Source organism: Carettochelys insculpta, chromosome 1, assembly GCF_033958435.1.
Source record: "Carettochelys insculpta isolate YL-2023 chromosome 1, ASM3395843v1, whole genome shotgun sequence".
Lineage (NCBI taxonomy): Eukaryota > Metazoa > Chordata > Testudines > Carettochelyidae > Carettochelys > Carettochelys insculpta.
The window spans coordinates 190,446,224-190,471,254 of record NC_134137.1 but is presented as its reverse complement, the minus strand read 5'-3'; the positions used below and the strand labels follow the sequence as shown (position 1 = coordinate 190,471,254).

The 25,031-nt window shown below is 43.8% G+C and overlaps 1 long non-coding RNA gene across 1 annotated transcript; it reads left to right on the top strand.

The window, feature by feature from the left end:
- Positions 1-534: 534 nt before the first annotated feature.
- LOC142006955 (uncharacterized) lies at positions 535-21,071 on the top strand. The gene is made up of 3 exons (XR_012643864.1): positions 535-705; positions 4,374-4,500; positions 20,944-21,071. It is a non-coding gene; the product is annotated as an uncharacterized LOC142006955 (long non-coding RNA).
- The last annotated feature ends 3,960 nt before the right edge of the window (positions 21,072-25,031 follow it).

Sequence of the window (25,031 nt, the reverse complement as noted above, 5' to 3'; positions counted from 1 at the left end):
TGTTGTGGCTGTCAGTCTGTGCTGTTTTTTAGCTGTAATTTACTCATAAATGTCTTCTATGAGCCCGGTAAGCGGTAGAAGCATTGGTAATATTCAGAAAATATTGACCTCTCATCCTCCAGCAAATTCTCTCGTCTGGCATCAGTCAGGTCCCAAAGGTACCAGACAACAGAGGTTCAACGTGCGTTTTTATTTGAAAAAAGTATCACTCTGTGTGGCTGCTGAACATTTTTTATAAAACCAAACCATTAATGAAAGCCAAAACCAATAATTTACAGTTGGCAGTTTGTTCTGGAAAGTGAGTATCATTTTGCTGAAAATAAAAAAAAACACTGTTAGCGAGGTCATTAATGAAAAGCTGATACAAACATAAATAGCTCACAGCACTGACTCATATGGGGGAGGGAGAGTGAGATATCAGGGCCTAATCAGACAAAGCTTTTAAGCATGTGAGTATTAATATTAGTCACAGAGACTATTAATATACTTTAATACAGAAGTGTGTTCAAGTCCCTGACTGAACCAAAGCTTTAATAACTACCAGTTTAGGCCCAATCCTGATGCACATGAATAATTTTATAAGTATGAATAGGCCACTGAATTGAATTAAAAGGTGTATTTATGAAAATGAAGTTAAACACATCCTAAGTGTTTGCAGGAATGAGACCAGAGGGAATATCAATGGAGAAAGCAATAGACAGCAGCGTGAGTAACTTTTTTTTTAATCATTTTGATATTCTTCCTGTTTGTACTAATAGACTTAGCAGCTGACCCTGAAGCTGCCTATTTAAGTCATAAGAGCTAACATATTGCAGTACATTTATCCCATATAAATTGACTATATATACTTCTAAGCAGTAGAACTGAACTGAAAATAATTGAATTCAAAGTGTCATGTTGGTATTTTTCACTAGTTCACCCAAATAACATATCTTCTGCAACTTCATTTAAACACCTTCAACAGCTAAATGAAATATTTGAAGAAAACATACTTTAATACATTGATTTTACTTATTGCAGATAGCAGAGAAATAGCTATAATATTGTGTTTGGAAAAGTTCTACATTGTTTTCACTGCATAGAACACCAAAGGCACAGGGAAATTGTGAAGCCTCAGAGGTTTCAAGCCCCTAGATAATAGCATGAATGTAAGTGCTCTTGTAAGTGCTCTTCTTTTAAGCCTCTACAGTTCATTCACTTAGAACTGTAGTATGTTAGGTGATGCTTTTTACTGCATAGATTGAAACCAATGAGTAGCAAAAATAGGACAGTAATAATGCATGCAATTCTGCATGATTGTGCACTTACACAAAATGGACCTAATTGTAGTTTGTCACATTTTCCACTAGAAAGTGACTATGCCAAATGGGTACCATCTTAAAATGCATCTTCCCCTTCCATGTGTTCAAAGTCTTTTCCACTTACTCCAGTACAAAATAAACCTGAAAACCTACTGTCAGCAGGACAAAGCAACTTTCAGCAGCATTTGCTTTATTCATTCACCCACAACTGAAATGCTCATCAGCACTTCTCACCTGGTTTCCAAACTCTTAGATCCTTATTAGACTTCACCACTCTGTCATACCCACAAGGCACTTTTACATATTCTTTTTGTAGAGTAGAACTTCATGCTAAAGTGATCATCTAGCAGAAACACATGCAGCATATTTTAAGTAATTTATGAGCCATCAGCATGCACCAAAGATGAACAACTTTGAATTTAATAGGTCTTTTGTTACTTAAAATTAGAGTTGCACTTGAATCAAATCCCTGAAGGGAAACATCAATGATATATTTGATTGGTAGCTGAGTCAAAATGCACACTCTTTACAGATCAACATTTGCTCATAGCCTCCACATTTTTACAATGGGGCTAAATTGTAATTCTGAATTTAGAGACCTTTGACCTTTTAATTTACTAATTTCATTAGCAGAGTTTCAAAATCCAGGTCCAAATTTTGTAGCTTAGGCACTTCAAACATTCAATTTGAGATTGTGATTTTATTTACATTTTTCAGTATCTTCCAGAGTCCTTCTGAGAGTGAGAACTCACCGTCTATACGTGATTTTCAAACTTTGGGTCATAGAATATAAGGCGCTAGGTCACCTTGCTCAGAATCTAAGCATTCTGACAGCCAGCTAAAGCTGGGTCACAAACTACATTTGGAAAACCACAGCAACTTTCTCCCTGTTGTTACACCATGAAAGCAGCCACCAGCAGGACCAGCTCCTAGGCAGGAAGGCCAAAGGCCTCCCCACACCACTCTTGCCCTGAATACTGTCTCTGCACTTCCATTGGTTAGGTGGTGCCTAAGGATCAGAGCTGTGCAGAACCACTTGCATGCTTGTCTGGAGCTGGGCCTGCTGTTGGTAACTTCTGGGGTACAGCACAGTCAGCTCTGCTGATGGGGAGACATCGGAAGTAAACCAGCACACTAACTCTGCTCCCCAGCCCTAGACCTAACCCCCCTGCTCCTCCTCAGACCCATTCCCTGCTCCCCAGACCCATCCCAGAAACTGAACACCCAGCCAAAAGTCCTGACCTCCTCTCACATGCCAACACTTTGCCCCAACTCAGAACCCCCTCCCATACCTGGAACACCCCTTCCCCAGCCCCACCTCACACTCTCTCTCCACACCCTAACCCTCTGCCTTAGCTCTGAGCCACCTTCCATGCCTCAAACCCTTCATTCTCAGCTCAGTCAGATCATGGGTATCCACAGTTTTCTTCAAACTACTGCTCTAGACAACCATCTTCCTGCACATATTTTCATTTCCTCACCCTCTCCCCTACTAAGAGGCAACACTAGTATCTGTTTCTTAAACAGACAGTTGCAGATACTCTAATATTCTACTATCAGATTTGTATCTATGACATTCAGGTTTTATATTTTTTCCTTTAAAATTACCAGTGCATAACTTTGTATGTCTTTAATTACCCCATAAACTTTTTTATTTTATGGAAAGAGTTCTGCAGATTTCTGGCCTAAATTCTTTAATGTGGTTGTACATATTCTACTAAAGACATAAAATGACTTTTTCAATATACGATCAAAGGTAATAAAATATAAATTGAGGTGAACACAGTAGTATCACAGAAATTCAACCTTGACACGTTAAATCAAAGGTACACATAAAACTTTGAATTAGCTCTACTTAAGGATTATGTTCAAAAATACAATGCCCTTGTTCATTCTAAACAAGTTTAATTCTCCCACAAGGCAAATTTTCACAGACATACTCCCCTTGCTGTCCTCAGAATTATCGTTTAATTAATAAGCTTATTTTATTCTCTTCTTACACACACAAATAACTTTCTGTTATTTGGGCAATTTCAAAAGTTCACACCACTGTCTCTCTTTATGAGGCTGAATCCTATATAGAAGTAAACGTGTCTCCTCATAGTCAGCTTTCTTGAATATGCAAAAATCAAGCAATACATCTTATTTTCATTAGTAAGTATATTTTTCGTACACTGAAGAATCTGAAAAAAGTTCTTTCCCAGACTCCCAGTCTTCATAAAAGATCCATTCAGTTCTTTGTGTGTGTGTGTGCGTGCGTGCATGCGTGTGCAGAGAACTTAAAATCCTAAAGCAACCTTGTTGTGTCTAAAAATATGGTATGCCTTATATGTATCACTGTGTCAATGTATTGCGGAAAAAAAGATCGGGGAGGAAGTAATTGGTATAAATATTTCTTTGGTGAAAGTCAATAGATTTCCTAGCATTATGCTGATTGCACTAGGTGTTTCTGTTAAAGACTGCTGTCCATGTGGTATGTGAATATTCATGATGACAAGTACTGTTAGTTCATCAGGTAATCAGTGAAGGAATATTGGCAATATCATGTTCAAATATCCAATATTCCAAAGGGCACATCTCAATTTCTGCTGTTATTGCTCTCAGCTGCAGTGGGCAAACAGTCACTCTGTTCCCTTCCACTTTCTTTCCATGTCTTCCATGCTTCAGTGCTATTCCATCTCACTGACTGCGCCTTTCATGTTTTATCTGATGGTGCTTTGCCTTTCCTGCCTGTTGAGGTCACTCAGTATTTTGTACCGGTTCCTTCCTTCTTTCTTATATATTTCTTTATACAGGCTTATCTTCTCCCATGGTTTAGCTACAGTCTCTATCTTTTGACTCCTGAACTGCCTCTTCTGTTCAGACTTGCATGCCAGTTGCCTCTCTAATGCCTCCTGGATGTTTTATTGCTTCCCCCAATTTAGTCATTCGAAAAGAGATCTCCTGATTTGTCCTTCCAATCCTTTCCCATTTTCTTCTTACTTTATTAGAACTCTGCAACCTATCCTGTATTTCAGTCTCTCATCAAAAGTAATATTATACATTTGAAGTGATTTTTTTATTTTATTTTAGATGTGTAATCACCCGCAAGTGAAATTAAACCTGTGACCTCTGGAGCTTAATGAAGAAGCCTCTACAGTTTGAACTAAAAGCCAGATGGTTTAACTAAGGCTGTAGAGGAGACTGGTTCTTTCACTGGGTAAGTGGTCTAAGTGTCACTACATAGGAGAGTGAACCACCCTCCTCAGTGTACGTGTTCCAGACTTCCTTTAGATGAGGAAGTGCAACCCAAGCTCCAGAGACCCAGCTGAAATCCTAGATGAGCCCTCCTGCTTGTCATCACCCACAGAGGAACTCAAACCTATGATTTTAAGAGCTCAGTGCAAGAGCCATGACAGTCTTAGGTGAGAGGCAGATAGCTTTTAGCACAGACTGTAAAGACCCCCCCGCTAAGCTCCAGGTGTCCCAAGTGTGAGTCTGCCTGTGGACTGTTACATATGCACTTCACCTTGTGCTTCTTTCTCAGCTCATTCACTTAATCTTTCAGCAACAATCTGTTGCTTTTATGTTTGTTTGTTTGTTTGTTTGTTTTATGAGAAAAATTGTTCCCTTGCTGTGTTTAAATCCCACATTTTCACCATCTGATAGAAGGGCCATTGTAACACAATTCCCCTGTCTATAAACCCATAGAGAGCCCTCTACAAGTCTGTGAATACTGGGGGAGACAGGAAGTAGGCTGCAGCTCCAGCCCACCTCATCCTGAGTTAGAATTCCACAGAAAAGTTAATTTAATTTCATTCTGCATTGACTTCCCCATCATGGTGTGGGAAATCCCCTCCTTACTCTAAGTGGCAGGAGCATGTCCTAAGAGCAGTAGGTAAGGGAAAGTATTACCATAAGCAGCTCTGGCAGTATTTCAAAGTCAGGTACCTGGGTGTGTAGGAGCAGGGATTTCAGTGCTGGTATGGAGAACAGGGCCTCTAGCAAATTCTTCCTGTTCCTGTTGCAAAGTAATTTGCATAGCATGGAAAATAAACAGCTTTTATGTTTCTGACATTATTTCATTATGAAAATAAAATGATGTGTATGGGACCACTTTATGCAAACCTTAATTACACTGAGTAGCAATATCTATGCTATTTGATTTGAGTAAGAGTTGCAGCTCAGGCTTCTTAACTGGTTCTGGAGAAGCTTTCTGTTGTTTAGCTTTAGACATATTTCACTTTAGGGTTTTGTAGGCACTTCTCAGATGCTGATTCCATCTTTTGGAATAGTGAGAATGCTTTCATTTGTTTTTCATCTTCTGCCTATTTGTCTTCTCACTTATAAGCTACATCTACACGGGTATGATACATTGAAATAGCTTATTTCGATGTAGCGAAATCAAAATAAGCTACTTCGATGAATAGCGTCTACACGTCCTCCAGGGTTGGTGCCGTCGATGTTCAACGTCAACGTTGGGCAGCACGACATCAAAGTAGTCACTGCAGGGGAGCGTCTACATGCCAAAGTGGCCCACATCGAAATAAGGGTGCCAGGAACAGCTGCAGACAGGGTCACAGGGTGGACTAGCACTTCCGGGGCAACAGCAAGGACCCTCCCAGACACACTCAGCCTGCACAGCACGCGGTCTACAGAGCCACAAGCACACACCCCGTGGAAGCAGCATGGACCCCCAGCAGCAGCAGCAGCAGCAGCAGCAGCAGCCAGAGGTCCACACACCCGCCCCTGCAGGAGCAGTGCTTGCCCTGCTTAGTGCCATGCAGGAGGCAGCTGATCATCTTTTATTTGTGGAAGAGAAGCTGCCCCCAGGGGATGAGGAAGCAGCCCCAGACCTTGCTGCCCTCCGACCCCACCCCCGCACGCCGCACACGCTGCTGGCTGTGGGGCTACCCCACGAGCAACAACTGGTGGGAGCGGCTGGTGCTTGGCAAGTGGGACAACAACTGCTGGCTCCAGAATTTCCAGATGAGCTGGCAGACATTCCTGGAGCTCTGCCAGTGGCTCACCCCTGCCTTACAGCACCAGGACACCTCCATGCGATGTGCCCTCACCGTCGAGAAACAGGTCAGCATCGCTGTCTGGAAGCTGGCCACTCCAGACAGCTACTGATCCATAGGGCAGCAGTTCGGCGTAGGCAAGGCCACCATTGGGGCTGTCCTCATGGAGGTAAGAGGATCGGGGGGGGGAGCCCTGGGGGGGGGAGCCCTGCGGGGGGAGCCCTCGGGGGACCCTGGGTGGGGAGGGCCAGACACACCCTGCACACCCCTCACTGGTGCTCTCCCATGTCCTTCCTCTGCAGGTCGTCCGCGCAATCAATGCCTTGCTCCTCCACAGGCTCGTGCGGCTTGGGGACCCGGATGCTGCCATCGCGGGGTTTGCCAGCCTGGGCTTCCCAAATTGCTTTGGGGCTCTGGATGGGACCCATATCCCCATCCATGCCCCGAAGCACAGTGGAGGATGCTTCCTCAATAGGAAGGGATACCATTCCGTGGTCCTTCAGGCCTCGGTGGACAGCCGGGGCTGCTTCCTGGATATTTATGTTGGCTGGCCTGGCAGCACCCACGATGCCTGGGTATTCAGAAATTCGGGCCTGTGCCGCCGGCTGCAGGCGGGGACCTACATCCCCCAGCGGGAGATCCCTGTGGTGGACACCACCATGCCCCTCTGCGTCATCGCAGACACGGCATACCCCCTCTGGCCCTGGCTCATGCACCCTTACACGGGCCATGTCACAGCCAGCCAGGAGTGGTTCAACACGTGCTTGAACCATGCGCGCCAGGTGGTCGAGCGCACTTTTGGTCGCCTCAAAGGGCGCTGGAGGTGTCTCCTCACCCGCCTGGATGCAGGCCTCACCAACATCCCCCAGGTTGAGGGCACGTGCAGCGTACTCCACAACCTGGTGGAGAGCAAGGGAGAGGCCTTCTTCCAGGGCTGAGCTGTGGAGGCTGGCAGGGCCGACGTCCAGCCACCCGCTGCCCCCAGTCGCCAGGTCAACCCTGAGGGGATCCAGGTCTGGGAGGCCCTGCGGGCCCATTTTGACCTGGCTGAGGGGTGAACGCTGTCAGGGCCAGCTGTGGGAGAGCCACCCACTGCGCCCCCCCAACCTCCACAACACTCCCTACCCCCACACCGACACCACAGAGCACCCCCCCCCCACTTTTCTTTGAAGTAAGTGGAAATGTTGTTTCAAACCAAACAGTGCAACCTCTTATTAATAACATAGAAAAAAAGGGGGGAACTATTTACATGGGAGGGCAGCTAGCAAAACAGGGGTCCAACAAAAACTATATACAAATGGGGGATATGTACAAAGGAAGGGGGCACCACGTCCTCGGCCCCGCACCCTAATGTCCAGCGCCCGCTGTTGGAGGGCGCAACCCTCGCCTCGGCCGGAGCCCTGGGTGAGGCTGGGTGGGGGCCGGGAGAACCGGCAAATACAGCCGGGCGGTGTCCCCAGGCCCATGGTCCACCTCGGCGGCAGGCCTCAGGGTGGCTGATGATGGAGGGACGGCAGGCAGAGCGGCGGGTGGAGCAGCAGGTGGCGCGGCAGGCAGAGCAGCGGGCGGCTCAGTAAGGGGGGGGGGGGGCAGGTGTTGCACTATGCACTCAAAGGTGCACGTGAAGACCCCCCAAGCCTTCTGGAACCAGGCCAGTGCTCACTTTTGGAGCTCCAGCTGCCGCTTCTTCACCCACAGGTGCCGCTCAGACACCTCCAGCTGACGCCGGAGGGTCACGAGCAGCTGGGGGTCCGTGGCCGTCCTCAGGTGGCTCCACCATCGGCCTCATCCTGGGGCTGGTCGGTGCTCCGCCAAGGGGCTGGCCTGCTGGGATGGCCCCGGTGGGCTCTCCGGGACAACGGGCACCACGCCGGCACTCTTCTGGGCCCTCCAATGATGCAGCTGCAGAACACGGGGGGGGGGGGAAGGAGTGGGGACAGCCGTTAGTGTGGGCCCTGACCCATGGCCCTTGTCCCCCCCCACCCCTCTGCTGCTGGTTCCTCATCCCTGTCCCCGGGAGATGCTGCTGCTGATTATGGGTGTCCCCCCCTCCCCACAGGGGACCCTAGGTTCCGCTCCCCCCATCCCCAGGGATGGGGCATGGCGCTGTCCTGCTGGGCAGCAGGGGCTGATGCACTCTTCTGAGGGACATGCCACTGCTGTCCTTGGGGCCATGGTCATCTGGGCATGTGGAGCGCCCTGGTCATGTCTCTTGTTCCCGCCCTTTAGCCCCGGGGGTGTGCATGGGGGGATACCTGATGGTCCACTCCCACATTCGGGGGACACCCTCTGGGCGGATGCCCTGCTGGAGCTCTGGGACGGGAGGGCAATGCAGTGCCCCCCATCGCTGGAAGAATCCACCTCCTCCTCCTCCAGCATCCCAGGGGTGGGCTCCTGGGGGGCCCCTGAGGTGCAGGGCTTGCCTCCGGGGTGGATTCCGTCTCCGGGGCCTGCTAGGGTTCATTGGCCGATGTGTCAAGAGTGGCCGGGGGGAGGAGGTGTGCCGGGGGCCCAGGATAGACCTGAGCTCCCTGTAAAAGGGGCAAGTGGCGGGGGTGGCCCCAGATCGGCTGGCCGCATCCCGGGCCCGGGCGTAACCCTGCCGCAGCTCCTTAACCTTACTCCTGACATGGTCAGGAGTGCGGGCAGGGTGACCCCAGGCAGCCAGGCCCTCGGCCAGCTGAGCGAACGCATCCGCATTCTGCCTCTTGCTCCCCATTACCTGGAGCACCTCCTCCTCGCTCCAGAGCCCCAGCAGGTCCCGGATCTCGGCCTCCATCCAGGAGGGGCCCAGCTGCCTCTTCCCCGGCTGGTTGCCAGCCTGGGAGCCCTGGCTTCTCTTGGGGGGTGCCCTGGGGGTGCTTGGGGGGCTGGCTGGCTGCCATCGCTGTGGGGTGTTGGGCTGCAGCTCCTGCAGGCCTGCAGGCTGAGCACGTGGCAGTGCTGCTGCCTGCATGTGCTCTCAGGTTCCTGCACAGGAACGCAGGGGGCAGGGAGCTTTAAGGGGCTGCTGCACGTGGCCACCATAGAGCTCAGGGGCTGGAGAGAGCATCTCTCAACCCCTCAGCTGATGGCCTCCATGGTGGACCCCGCTATTTCGATGTTGCGGGATGCAGATCGTCTACATGTGCCCTACTTCGACATTCAATGTCAAAGTAGGGCGCTATTCCCATCTCCTGTTGGGGATAGTGACTTCGACATCTCGCCGCCTTACGTCGATTTCATCTTCAAAATAGCGCTCGCCACGTGTAGACGTGGCGGGCGCTATTTTGAAGTTGGCACGGCTACTTCGAAGTAGCCGGCTCGTGTAGACGTGGCTATACAGTGCTTACCCCAATGTAAAAAACACTGAATTCAGTGGAATGCCTTACACTAGAGAAAGTGCAAAGTGAATCAAATCACATTTATTTTCCCCAGTGTGATACATATTAAAGTTATTGAATGACTTTTAAAGATATTGATTAGAATATTCTTTAGGGTTCTGCACTAGTTGTACTTCAGGTACATTAGTCACCGCTTCATGTCATGGTCCCTAGTGAAAACTATCAAATGCGTAGCTGGAAATCAGTTGATGTGGTTAGTGTTTAGCATTTATGAAATGCTTGTACATTGCTGCAAGCATTAACCCCAATGATAATATCTGTAACCCCTCCACAGACTGGATCAGGCAAACCAGGTCTGGATCAGGCCCACAGGCTCTGGTGGGATGTGTGGTGGGGAGAAAGGCAAGAAGCAGCTCCAGGCTCCATGTACTGTCATTCCTCACCGCCCCACCCCCCACAGCTGGGAGAATGACAGGCACTGCCTGCTGAGAGGCTTCCCATCTGCCCTGATTGGCTAGAATTTCAGCCAGTCAGAGCAGCTGGGGTGATGCTTGGCAGAAATGGGAGATAAAGCTCCCTAGACAGGCTTTTCTGCTGCTTCCCCAGCTGCCATGGGGACATGAAGATAAGCCCCCCACACACCCGCAGACTGCTCCTAATCTCCCCAGACCCCCAACACCCTGTTCCTGCATGACCTCCCACCTAGACCTCCAGCCTCAGCCTGTTCTTGCATCCTCTGTCCTGCCCAGACCCCTCACTACCAGCCCACTCCTGTACCCTGCCTCCCACCTAGCCCCACACACGTGCCCCCAGTAGCCCCCTCTTGCACTATGAAACCCCAATTTTTGGTCCCACTCTGCATTGCTGGAAGAGTTAATCTGGCTTGGGCAAAGGCCAGGATCTCAGTCTCCAACTCTCCATCTTCCTGCTTCTGGTGCTGGAACATGAGGTGAATGAGGTGTCTCAGTCAGTGGCCACATCAGGGAGGGTTTTGTGGGTTATTTTCATTATTACTGCTTCTCACTTTTAAGTGGCCCCATCTCATTTTTCTGTGGGTAGGTGGCCCTGACCCAAAAAAGGAGGTTCCCCACCCCATCTTAAGTGTTTGTTCTGTAAATATGTTTTGTATGAAACTGTAAGCCAATCAGAAAGTATACACCACCGAGCGTGAAATAGTCATTCTGACCTCTGGAGAGAAGTTCTCTAGCTAATCAGGAAAGGCAGACAGTCTATTATAATTCACCAAAGAACAAGGACTTTGTTGATTGCACTTGGAACACTCTTGAAGAGGGGCATGTGTAGAAAGTCTTGTGTCATCAGCTTGCACTCTAGAAAGAAAAGAATAAAAACACCTGTTTAAGAGAAATTGGTATCTTCATGCTCTTTTGACTCTGAGGGGCAAAGATACCCTATCATAAGTAAAAGATCCCCAAGCTACTTGGCTTGGATTAGCCCTAAAGGACATAAAAAATTTCTTATTAGAGGTAAACATTGCTATGACCTTTAACTTAAGATTGTGACTCGTGTGTCTCTACCGACTTTAAATATAAATGCCTAATTTCTTTTTTCCAAGTGATTAACCCTTTAATTAGTTTGTTACAGCCAGTGTAAAAACCATTATCTTTGGTCAGTGCAAATCCCTCATTCTCTCCTCATCAGTCACGTGCTCCAGCTCCCTAGTAATTTTTATTGCTCTCCCCTGGAGCCTCTCCAAGCCACCCATCTTTTTGTAAGGGGGAGCTCAGAATTGGACACAATATTCCAGATGTGGCTTCACGAGTGTTGAATAAAGGGGAATAATCACTTCTCTAGATCTGGTAGCGATACTCATACTAGGCTGTGGGTACACTAGTCCTCCTTTTTGGAAGGGGCATATGATTATGGCTGTTCAAAAATGCAAATAGAGAACTGATATGAATATTCAGCACCTCATTTGCATAATGGTAGCCTCCCAGTCTGTCGAAAATGTTTATTTCTCACAAAAAATAGCCATGTACCTAGGGTTCCTTCAAAAGGGTGCCCTGATTTCAGAAGAACCCTTCTTTCCCCCCTCACCACCACCCCGAAAATTAATTCTGGCTCCAGGCAAGGAGCATACTTCTGTAGTCTCTGGGGCAGGACAGCAGATGGATGATTCTGTCCCTCTTAGTAGGGAGTTCCAGACCACCACCACCTGTCTCTTCCTTTTGGGAGTGGTGGTCGTGGAACCCCCATCCCTGGGACAATGCTTCTGCTCCCTGCTGCTCAATGGTGGCTCCAGCTGATTCCTTCACTCAGAGGTCTCTTCCACAGGATGTGTGGAGAGAGCTTGAAAAAAGATTACTTAACATTTGTCTGGTTTGGCAATACTTGAGTTGTCTTTCTTCTTCCGGAGGTCACATGCTTCCAGTTTCTTGCTTGTTCTACAGTGCCCTCTCTTGCTCTTCACATGCTGTACCTGAGGTATCACCTCCTGATTTCTATTCAGAAAGTGTTCATCTTATATGACGGGACGTAGAGTTTATACTTGGGCCTCTAGTTCTCTAACCTTCCCTTCCAACATACAGACCAGCTTTTGATTTTTGTGCATGAGGTTGATTCTGTCACCGGTGAGGAAAACAAACACAGCACATCTTGTTCAGTTCACAGCAGCTGCTCTCTCACTATCCATACTGTCCATACTGTCTGTCTTCAGAGAGACTCCTCAGTTGTACTTACTCTGCACTGAAGCAGACAATGGTGTGTGTGTGGGGGGGGGCGGGGGGCGGGTCACAACCTGTCTGTCCCCAAGGCTAACTCCTCTGTCTGTGGCTCACTCTGTTTGCTCTTGCTGATGGTTTTATAAGGCTGAAGCAGGTGACACAGCTCAGAGCCTCATGTGCAAGCCAATCAATTGCAGCCTTTCTTGCAAGCCAATTGACGGCTCAATGTCCACCTAGAACAAAGCACTCCCAATCCACCCTTTTTTCAAACAGTCACAGTCTTCAATCTGACAACACAGGGTCAAATAGACAGCTAGCACCAGTTCAACAAAATTGTTGCTGATGGGTACACGGATACTCAGCCCACCAGCTCACAGCCAAGACTCCTTAATGCCAAGCTCACATTAATTCCTTTCAGATGCTTCCCAGACTAATTCCCTCTTTTAGCAACTCTGTTCACAGCTCACTCTGTTCACTCTAGCTGCTGATTTTATACAGCTGAAGCAGGTGACCCAGTTTGGTAATTTGATCTTTATTTGATTTTTGTGTCTTCATTGTGTTCCCACAATCTGTCATCGACTGAATTTCTACTGAAGAGCAAGTCATGAGGAACAATGTTGCTGCACCTGAAAGGATTCAGATTGCTTGGTGGATGGTTCAAAGGATGGCAAATGTACTTCTCAGTATCTACAAGTGGAATTGTGTGAGAACCAAGAATCAAATTGTTCAGTGTACTGTATGGGTAAAAGATGTAGTGATAGCTGGAAAAATATTTAAAACTTTAAATTCAGTGAACAACAGCTGTAAGAAAAACAAAAGCATGGGTTTGTATTAGCAGAGGGATAAAATACAACACAAGAGTTGATATGGTTACTGACATATCCAGCTGCCACTGAACTCATGGAAGTCTTTCTGTTCAATTTAATGGGAAGTAGATTGGATCCTTATTAGAGACCAGACAAAAACTATGTTTGGATGAAGTTAAGGTTGAGCATATATACCAGTAATTTGTGATTCAATACATGATACAGATATTTTAATACCCCCACACTTAGCATTATACAGCCAGGAAATTTAGAGTTAAGGTTAACCTTAAATATAATACAATACAAATATAATAACAACATGAAAAAGTACAGAAATACACATTTGTGATGTCCACACACTTTTAAGGGCACGTCTACTTTGCAGATGCTTTATGGCAGCATATAGAGTACATGCGCTTGTTGGAACAAAGTCTAAACACCATGTATGAAGCAAGCAGGAGGGTTTATTACACACAGCGCTGGTGGAGTGCCACTTCGCCCATCAGGACTCAGTGAAGCACTGCCAGACAATAGATTACAATTGATTATATAGATTATTGATGGGCGGCAGGAAGCTACAACATGGGTGTCCCCCACAGCTGGATAGGTTCTAGCAGCAAGACGAAATGAGCACAATAAACCAAAAATCTAAAAAGGTTAGAAAGGTTACAGAGTATCTCCCCCCATAGCTTATAGAGAATCTTATCTATAGGACAGGTAGTTTCCTCTACATGTTAAACAAAGCAGATACACAATGACCGATTCATGTCAAGATAGGTTAGAGGATGTGGTGATGCCTCCATGCTGGTGCACCCGGGGGTTTACCTAGAAGATTTAAAGCACAAATCATTAACAACACTAACAATTGGTTTCCACATGCAGGGCCTCTCCTTGGAACATAGTTGCTGAGGCAGCTATTCCTCCCTTCAGACTTCAAGGCCCTTCCCACCTTTCTCTGTGTCTTGTGAGGGAGATCAGGGAGAAGGGGTCCCAGCGAGGTATTTTTCCACTCATGCTAGCTGAGTTTCTATTTTATAGGCCTACTGCAGACTTTAAGAATCAATTAGGGGGTCTTCAGTACAAACCATGTCCTGTCTGAGGAATTTTCACCCTACACACTACACCCACACGCCAGCATGGATATAAATAGCAGTGTAGATAACAAATCACAGCTTAGGTGAGTAAATACGTGCATGAACCAATGGTGGTGGAGCCTTCCTGTAAGTCAGAGGCTAGGTCTCCTGTCCCATCTATTTTCTATCCCCCATCACCACTGCCTGAAGCCACATCCCACCCCTTCTCTCCAAGGCCTGAGCCATAGCCCAAATGGAAGGCCACCTGCCCTTGTCCTGAACCCTTAGGCTCTCTGTACCTCAACCAGCACCTGTCATGTCTACAGTGTTCTATTTAGCAGTGTAGGGTCCCACTGCAAAAGCCTTCTCCTGACACAGAGAGAGGCTCCAGGAGCAGGGTAAGGCTGTTGCATGTCACAGACTCGCCTTCTCTGTTTTGTGTAGTTACAAATACTCTGCATTCTGACATCAGAGGCGTGCAGAATAGACATCTGTATAGTCTACCTTTAACAACAGTGTGAGGAGAAAGTTATATGGATGATTAAATGTTTTCATGGATGAGGATGCCTCCGTGAAGTGAGACAAAAACCTGGAATTTTAAGGGGACCCAGAAGAATTCAGGTCCCCAACGCCAACTGATTTAAAAAGGATTTCGGCATCTGAACTGAATTGGGCCCCTTTGAAAATGGCAAGCTTTTAATCTTTTCAAGGGAAAATACTAGTATATTTACTTTCTAGATGACTCCAGAACCAATTCAGATTTCTTTAAGATTCTGAGTTAGAGGCTCTCTTTTTCAGAAAAATATGGATGGTCCCATGTACAATGGGACTCTGTTTGCATTCGCATAATAAAATAAAGGTAATGAATACAAATACTATTACTAATACTGTTAAATAACAATAACTTTAGAAAACAGGTTGAATATTGCCAAATTTGGTATTCAGTGTTTGAAATCACTTTTTTTTGCTATGGTATCAACTTTTGTTACAGAAAACATTACATTTTTCCACTGATTCCCAGGGCTATTTTATCATTCCTCCTAGCCCCCAGAACACAGATCTGGTAACAATGTAAGCTTTTGGAAATTTGTGTCAGTCAAATTGTTTTGGTTTTAAAAAAAGATTTCATTTTGATTTTCTTTAAATGAAACATTTCAATTTCTTTTCCATTTATTTTTGTTTTGAACTTCCTGGTGAAAAATTAAAAAGAGTATTAACAATCAAAATGAAATATTTCTTTATGGGTGGAAGAATCTGTTTCATTTCATCTGGAATTTTTCATTTTTATTTTACCTAGTTATTTATTTAAATGTTTCAATTGGACCCAAAACAGTTGTCCTGAATTTTTAAATTGCCACTAAAATAAAATTTAAAAAAAAATCATTATTCACATAGGACTAATTAAATGACATATTGCCAATATTAAATGTGAACAGCAATTGTACAGGTACATTATTCTCAGTATACACTGCAGAATGACTTCACTGATTAAGTTACAAATTCATTAAAGTAGAACATTTTGTTAGTTTATGTAGCTGAAACTGGCTATGTATCACTAGTGAGTGTTAAGCTGATCTGTTGGATGAGTCTTCTAATGCTGTTGATCTTGGTTAACAACTTCAAAAACTAAGGTTCATATCACAGCTATGTAGTGAACTCACTCTATTTAATACATTGGGTCACCTTTATTGATTAAGTGTATTCCTATAATGATGATTTCTTATTGCCAACTTCAGCAGAAGCCCTCATAGGTTCATCTGATTAATTATCCTTAGATTGACCCTTAATCACACCATTTCCCCAGTACTTTTGCATAATTGTCCCATCTGGCTTTGTAAACTGGATGATTGGTATCCTGCCAAGTTACCAACTAGCATATAAGCAATTGATTATTCCATAGCTGACTTTTGTGATGATGAGGTCTCATGAGCTAGAAAGCTCAAACATATTTGTTTTGTTTACGGGGATGATATTTTGGTTGGAAATCATTGAACAGATTAAGAAATGTAGTATAAATAGAGGAAGATTGCCTATGATTAATGGCGAATGGGGAAGTGAAAAAATGTTGACTATAGGACCCAATTTGTTTCAGGATTTGGAAAGGGTGTTGTGAAGGGATGATTTTATGATAAAGACACTTGAATGCCACCGAGAGAATTGATTTACCCCTGCCTCTGTGTACAGCACAGTGTAATAATTTCTGCCATCGCACTATTTGAAGATTAAAACATGGAAATAAATTAAAATCAAATACATTCAGCTTTCTGTTTTTGTTTGGTTTTACCCACAATCTGCAGGCAAATCCATTCCTTATCTCCATCTGCATTTGGCATAGATTTGTGTTTGCAACACAGAGTCATTGCTAAGGCTCAATTCTGTAACGTGACTATATCTTGGAGGTTTGTTGTGTCTGACGATGACATCTTCAGCTTGCGCAGGTTCATGGGTTATGGACTTGAATGTGGCTGAAGAGTCCAAGCCTTGAACGTCATGTGCTTTCACGGTCGGGGCAAGGGAATTGTCCCGGTTCTGTCGGTGTGGCTGCTTGCTGTTGTTTTTCTCCTCTCACGAGCATCAATCAGGCATATATGTCACTATTCTTTGAAATTGTCATATGTGTGTCATATGAGACCATATCAGCCTGTTCGGTCTTCTGCATGATGCTTTAGCTGCTTTGGCTTTAATCCAGCATGAGCAATGTTGGTCTTCACACAGTCTTCATACAGCTTGAGAGGCCTACCTTGATTTATGTGACTGTATGTGCATATTACTTAATAATGTTTTGTGGTTCATGAATATTATTTTAAAATTCCTTCTTATAGGACCGTACTTTATCATATCCTGCTTTTTAAAAATATTCTTTTGGGTTTTAAAAATTAACAAACACTCTGGATGTTTTATTGTTTGCATCCCATGATTGTTACACATTTTTATATATTTAATCAGTAAAATAAAAATCTTCTACTAGATTCCATATTGCTCTGCATGGATACAACATTAAAACAGGGTTCTGGCAGGACTCTGGGAGGTCATTTACTCCATCCCCCAGCACTGAAGCAGGACCAAAAACACACTAAACTAATGCAGCCTGGGTTTCTTTAAATTATTTTTTTTAAAAAAACCTCCAATGAGAAGGATTATTTAGGCTACCTCAGTAAACTAGGTCAGTGCCTAGCTATCCTTACAGTTAAGAAGCTTTCCTAATATTTAACCTATTTTAACCAGGTTTACACCAATTGTTACCTGCCCTACTTGTCCATGTGAATGGAGATGGAGATCATCATGCTTTTTTAATGATCTCTAACATATTGAAATACTTATGTCTCCCTTAATCTGTTTTTTTTTCTCAAGACAAAATCTACCCCACTCTTTATTTGTTTGTGTGCTTTTCCTTTTAATCTTTCCTCACAGGCCATGTTTTCTAAACCTTTTATCATTTTGTTGAGTTTGGTCTGGTCTCTGACCAACATTGTTCACCTTTTTTTCCTAATTTTATCAACCAGCCCCTGAACACGAGGGGAGGACTAGGGAAAAACAAAACAAACAAACAAAAATAACAACAAAAAAAGAACAAATGGAGAAGAGGGAATAACAAGAGAAGGGAATTAAAAGAAGAAATGGGATGGGGATGCAGGAAAGGAGAGCAACATCTCCATTTTTATTGCTTAGAAATTAATCAAAGATATCTGAAAAGTTAGATCAAATCTTCAGGTGCCAGGTCAGCAAAACTGCTGAGTCAAGCTTTTATAGAGGAATTCTGCTGCTCCATCCCAGTAACATCAGTAATTTGGATACACCAGCATTGCGCTAGAGAATCAAGCTCTCTGTGAACTGGGGCATTTCCAGAATAATAGATTATAACCCAATATATACCTACGGGAACTAACTTTGAAGGAGCTATCCAATATCGTATTTATCTTTCTGCCTACTCTCAACCAAAAGGGTTGTACTCTGGGACAGTCACAAAACACATGAGCTGCCATGATTTCAGGAGACACATGGATCCAGGAGCAGTCTGTTTGGCAAGGCTTACAATATGAGGTGAATACACATCCAACCCAGGGCTGCTTTACTCACTTGGTATGGTAAGACAGCATTCAAATGAACCTGTGGTGCGGTAGCACTAAGGCACCATCACTGAGTGGAGTCTGGGTCAGGTGATGCCAGGCTCCCGTATTTCCACACTTTAGACAGAATTGCAGATAATGCTACCTGACTGGGTACCCTACTGCTACCTTCAAACGTGACAGGCTACAGCAACTTCTGACCCTTCCCTCATTCTTGCCTTGCCAACAATGTTTCTGCCTTGCTTCATGATTCTTTACCTACCTCCTTCCCAGCCAACCCCAACCCCCAGTCCAAATAAACAAACAAACAAACAAATAAAAACCCCTTCAGACTCATTATTCAGTTTTTAAATCTCTGATATGTATCTGGACTGTGGCTTTGGTACTGACTTGGCTTGTCATTGGACTCTGGGCACCTGGTTCTGTCCTTAGGCTTCTACCTGGACTCTGGCTATGGTTCTGATCTTGCTTTGATTTTGGACTCTGCTGGAGTGTCATCACCAAGATCAGTTCCTCAATCTCAGTTGAAGGACATCCCTTTGCTCAGGCCTACACCTAGCTGTGGCCTACAGTCCCACTACTAGGCCTGATTATTAGAGCTAGTTTCTGGTTCATGCATTCAAATCTATGAGAGGACAAATGTGAACATAATATAATTGGCAGGTGGATCAACCTTCATCATAAATCAATAAGTTAATGTTTTGCAAGGCATACCCTGTTGGCTAGAATTCAAATACACACAAATATTTGTTCCCGGCCTGCTATGGGCAATTTAAATTAGGCAGGTTCTTTTGGGCCAGGAACTCAGGACGGGCTATGGTCAGTCAGGTAAATATTTGAAGCTCTTACCACATGAATAACAAAATGAGAGTAAATGACACTCCTGTTATTATATCCCAGAAATATATTACTCAGTTTTTCAGTTTCATAGTTATTTCTTTGTTGGTGAATTTGTTTTGTGCTTCCTGAGTGAAGTACTTTGTATTTCTCTTAATTTATTTTCTTGTTCATTTCAGACAAATTCTCCAATTTCATGAATGTAATTTTGAGTTCTATCCTGCCCTCCAAAGTGCTTTCAACCCCACCCATCTATCTAAGTTGTTGTTGAAAATATTGGATAGTATTGCATTTAGAACAGATTGCTGCTGTGCCCTCCTAAGTTAACAGTAAATCAGTAATAAATACTATTTGACCATGATTTTCAGCAAGTTGTTTGCCTATTTAAGGTAACTTCGAAAAAGTGAACCATGGAAATGTGATCCACATGAAAGGATTTTGTCAAAACCCTTAATAAAACCAAGATAGCATGTATACTGCTCCCCCTGCCCCTTCATTTAGTAAGCCAGTAACCCTGTCAAAGAAAGAAATCAGGTTTCCTTGGCATGCCTTGTTCTTGATACATCCATGGTAATGACTACTTATCTCCCTATTATCCTCTATGCTGTCACACAGATTGCTTGATTTGTTCCACTGTATTCTTAGGTGTCAAAGTTAGGCCTACTGATCTATAATTCTCCACATTTTCTTCATTTACATTTCTGTAATATGTACTGTGTTTTTCCTTTCCCATTCCTCTGGGACCTCACTTGTCCTCCATGATTTCTCAAAGCTAATTACTAACAGTTCCAAGTCTACTTCAGCTATTTCCCTAAGTAGCATAGGATGAATTTCTCAGGACATTCCAATTTGAATGCATCTGACTTATATAAATGCTCTTTAACTTTTTCTTTCCCTGTTCTGGCTTGTGTTTCTTACCCTTCTTGATGTTAGTATTAACTGTGTTAAGATATTTGTGTTCTTTCTCTATATGTTACAGAACGAAAATGGAAATATATCATCCTACCATTCTAAAAAGGGCTATAGCTTAGAAACACCACCAGTACTTAAAAAGTTGTGTAAGACAAAGAGATGGTGTTGGCTCTAGAATGCCATGTGACCATGCCACCTGGTACAGGCTTCCATGTTGCAATTAAGGTTTTTTTTTCTCCCTGGGGGAGGAAGGAGTTGGGGGGATGGTAAAACAAAGGGTTCCCAACCAGGGGGAAGTCTATTGAAGCAATTGGAATCTTTCAGCTCCTTTGTCTTCAGTCTGCCTTAGAAATTGCCTAACACACCTTACGAGGGGAAAACAAAAATCTTTGCTATAAACTAGAAACCCAGGTCAGGAGAAGATCATTACTAACCTAAAGCTTTCACTTCATATAAGGATGGCTGTTTAGAGTAACAACTCACAAGTAACTAGATTCTTAGTTGAAAAGAACTAGTTATGTATATTCTTTTATTTTAATTTGCTAACTCAATTTGATCTGCCTCTTCTTTCTTATAACCACTTAAAAAGTACTGTTTGCGTAATGAAAACTCCTTTGTTTATAATCAAGCCTAGTGTAAGCAGCCTTATCTGGGGAAGGTTACCACTATGCATATCTCCATTGTATTGGTGAAGGGGGCTTACCTAATGAGTCCTCCCTGTGCAAACCTTTTGCACTTAGAGAGGCAGATTTATTTGGGGTTTTGATCCCTTTTGGTGGTTGATATACAGGTAGCAGTGCTACCCTTGAAACCTTAACAGAAACCTTGTTATCCCCACCCATGCTCTGGCTTATTTATTCCTGGCCCTGCAGATTTCCAAGACCAGCATCTGAAGAAGTGAGTCTGTGCTCATGAAAGCTCATGCTCTAAACTTTTCTGTTAGTCTTTCAGGTGCCACAGGACTCTCCGTTGCTGTTACAGATCCAGACTAACATGGCTACCCCTCTGATACTTGACACCATGATTGGAATGTTGGTATGGAAGGGTACAGCTTGCTCAGGAAGGATAAACAGGGGAAAAAGGTAGGAGGTGTTGCCTTTTGTGTTAAAAATGTACACACTTGGACTGAGGTGGAGATGGACATAGAAAACGGATGTGTTGAGAGCCTCTGGATTAAGCTAAAAGGGGTAAAAAACAAGGGGGATGTCCTGCTAAGAGTCTACTACAGGCCACCTACCCAGATGGAAGAGGTGCATGAGGCTTTTTCTAAAGAACTAACAAAATCATCCAGGGACCAGGATTTGGTGGTGATGGGGGACTTCAACTATCCAGATATATGTTGCAAAATTAACACAGTGACACAAAGACTATCCAATAAATTCTTGGACTGCATTGGAGACAACTTTTTATTTCAGAAGGTTGAAAAAGCTACCAAGGGGGAAGCTGTCCTAGATTTGATTTTAACAAATAGGGAGGAACTGATTGAGAATCTGAAAGTAGAAGGTAGCTTGGAAGAAACTGACCATGGCATCATAAAACTCATGATTCCAAGCAATAGCGAAAGGGAGAACAGCAAAATAGAGACAGTGGATTTCAGAAAAGCAAATTTTGGTAAACTCAGAGAGCTAGTAGGCAGGGTCCCATGGGAAGCAAGACTGCAGGGAAAAACAACTGAGGAGAGTTGGCAGTTTTTCAAAGGGACATTATTAAGGGCCCAAAAGCAAGCTATCCCACTGTGTAGGAAAGATCGAAAATACGGAAAAAGACTGCCTTGGCTTAACCAGGATATCTTGCATGATCTCAAAATAAAAAAGGAATTGTATAAAAAATGGAAACAAGGAAAAATTACAAAGGATGAATATAGACAAACAACACAGGAATGCAGGAGCAAAATTAGAAAGGCAAAGGCACAAAATAAGCTCAAATTAGCTATGGGCATAAAGGGAAACAAGAAGACTTTTTATAAATACATTAAAAGCAAGAGGAAGTTCAAGGATAGGGTAGGCCCATTGCTCAGTGAGGAGGGAGAAAGAGTAACGGGAAACTTCAAAATGGCAGAGATGCTTAAAGACTTCTTTGTTTCGGTCTTCACCAAGAAGTGTGAAGAAGGAATTCCTAACATAATGAATGCTAGTGGTAAAGGGGTAGGTTTAGAAGATAAAATAAAAAAAAAAAAGAACAAGTTAAAATCACTTGGAAAAGTTAAATGTCTGCACGTCACCAGGGCCTGATGAAATGCATCCTAGAATATTCAAGGAGCTGATAGAGGAGGTATCTGAGCCTTTAGCTATCATCTTTGGAAAATCATGGGAGACAGGAGAGATTCCAGAAGACTGGAAAAAGGCAAATATAGTGCCCATCTATAGAAAGGTGAATAAGAACAATGCAGGAAACTACAGACCAGTAAGTTTAACTTCTGTGCCAGGAAAGATATGGAACAAGTAATTAAGAAAACCATCTGCAAACATGTGGAAGGTGGTAAGCTGATAGAGAAGAGCCAGCATGGATTTTCAGAGAACAAATCATGGCAAACCAATCTGAAAGCTTTCTTTGATAGGATAGCAAGCCTTGTGGATAAGGGAGAAATGGTGGATGTGGCATATCTAGATTTTAGTAAGGCATTTGATACAGTCTCACATGATATTCTTATCAATAAACTAGGCAAATACAACTTAGATGGGGTTACTATAAGGTGGGTGCAAAACTGGCTGGATAACCATACTCAGAGAGTAGTTATTAATGGTTCTCAGTCCTGCTGGAAAAGTATAACAAGTGGTGTTCCACAGGGGTCTGCACTGGGACTGGTTCTGTTCAATATCTTCATCAATGATTTATATATTGGCATAGAAAGTATGCTTATTAAGTTTGCAGATGATACCAAGCTAGGAGGGGTTGCAACTGCTTTGGAGGATGGGGTCAAAATTCAAAATGATCTGGACAAATTGAAAAAATGGTCTGAAATAAACAGGATGAAGTTTAACAAAGACCAATGCAAAGTGCTCAACTTAGGAAGGAGCAATCAGTTTCACACATAGAGAATGGGAAGCGACTGTCTAGGAAGGAGTATGACAGAAAGGAATCCAGGGGTTATAGTGGACCACAAGTTAAATATGACTCAACAGTGTGATGCTGTTGCAAAAAAAGCAAACATGATAATGGGATGTATTAATAAGTGTGTTGTGAATAAGACATGACAAGCTATTCTTCTGCTCTACTCTGCACTGGTTAGTCCTCAGTTGGAGTATTGTATCCAGTTCTGCATGCCGTATTTCAAGAAAGGTGTGGAGAAATTGGAAAAGATCCAGAAAAGAGCAACAAGGATGATCAAAGGTCTAGAGAACATGATCTGTGAAGAAAGGCTGAAATAACTGGGCTTGTTTAGTTTGGAAAAAAGAAGGTTAAGGGGGGACATGATAGCAGTTTTCAGTTATCTAAAAAGGTGTCATAAGGAGGAGGGAGAAAACTTGTTCTTCTTGGCCTCTGAGGATAGAACAAGAAGCAATGGGCTTAAACTGCAGCAAGGTAGGTTTAGGCTGGACACTAGGGAAAAGTTCCTAACTGTCAGGGAGGTCAAACACTGGAATAAATTGCCTAGGGAGATTGTGGAATCTCCATCTCTGGAGATATTTAAGAACAGGTTAGATAAATGTCTATCAGGGATGGTCTAGACAGTACTTGGTCCTGCCATGAGAGCAGGAGGCTGGACTCAATGACCCCTCAAGGTCCCGTCCAGTCCTAGCATCCTATGATTCTATGATTCTATAACTGCACCATCCAAGAGCTGTGGTTATTCAGTGCCAGCTTTGCTCTGCAAGAAGGGAAGCAACTCCAAGTCTTTGCCTCGGCTGGGGGAGACCAGGGTATCTGGGTCAGAGTACAGGGTGCTGAGGCTCCCCAGAGAACAAGAAGACAGATGGCAGTGGCCTGGTCAGCACACTAGAGAACATCCCAAGGGTTCTTCTGTGCCTGCATCCCATCACAATCTCAGTTTGTCCCAGGGAGGAATGGCAATATTTTTCACAGGATGGGAAAAAAAAAAATCCTGTCCACCTTTCCACCTTAAGCTATATTCACTTCATTTATATAATATCACTGAAAATTAACATCCACTGTTTAGAGAAGTCAGTGATGTTCACAGCAAAAAAAAAATATTGTTTTTATCTAGGCATGTAATACTGATTTTTTTTTAATTTTGTTTCGTAAATATCCTATTTTTTCAGCAGAGTGTGCCTCATGTGGTCCAGAACTTTTCCAACAATTACACCAGATTGGACATTTGGATCACATTTTTCACTGAAAAGTGACACAGTCACTTATGTTAGTCACATGCTGATATGCCACATGGCTTTTTAATTGGCATGCTGTTACTACCAGCATTTCAACTCACGCATATGGGGAAGCAGATAGCTATTACTGGATCACTTAGAAATTTTAAGCCATTTCTGCTTAAATAGGTCTACTGTGCTGCAGTAAGTCTTACATATTCATTGCTGAGCTGCACAGATTCTGTCTGTTATAAGAAATTACTGTGCTATATATCTGGAAGATAGTCGCTTTGTTTACTAAAACTCAATGGCTCTCACAGAGATATAATTATCTACTGTGACTTGTTTCTGTGTCTGGCTTTATGTTGGCTGTAAAGATTCCTCCTTTCTTTAAAGGATTGAAAGGCCTTTGTTCCAGCTACCTTGAAGTGTTGAGTCCCTGGAAATCCACTGCTTCCTTCCCCTGATTTGTCTTTTCAGATTTTCTGGTTATCATCTTGCATGTCAGATATAAACACTTGGCAGGGTGTACCTTCAGCGTTTCTATTCCTTCTGCGTGGGAATCTTGTCCATGAGGAATAGAATGTTCCATCTCTCGTTTATTTCACAGCTATTTAAATAATTTTCAGTTGTTAAGGGCACTTGATTATATTGAGGTGTATTTGCAGTCATTTTTGAAGGGGCACTATGAAAACCCCTAAATCATAGTAACTGTAGTGTAATGCATGTTCTGCAACTTAAAACAATATTCTTTTTGGACTAATCA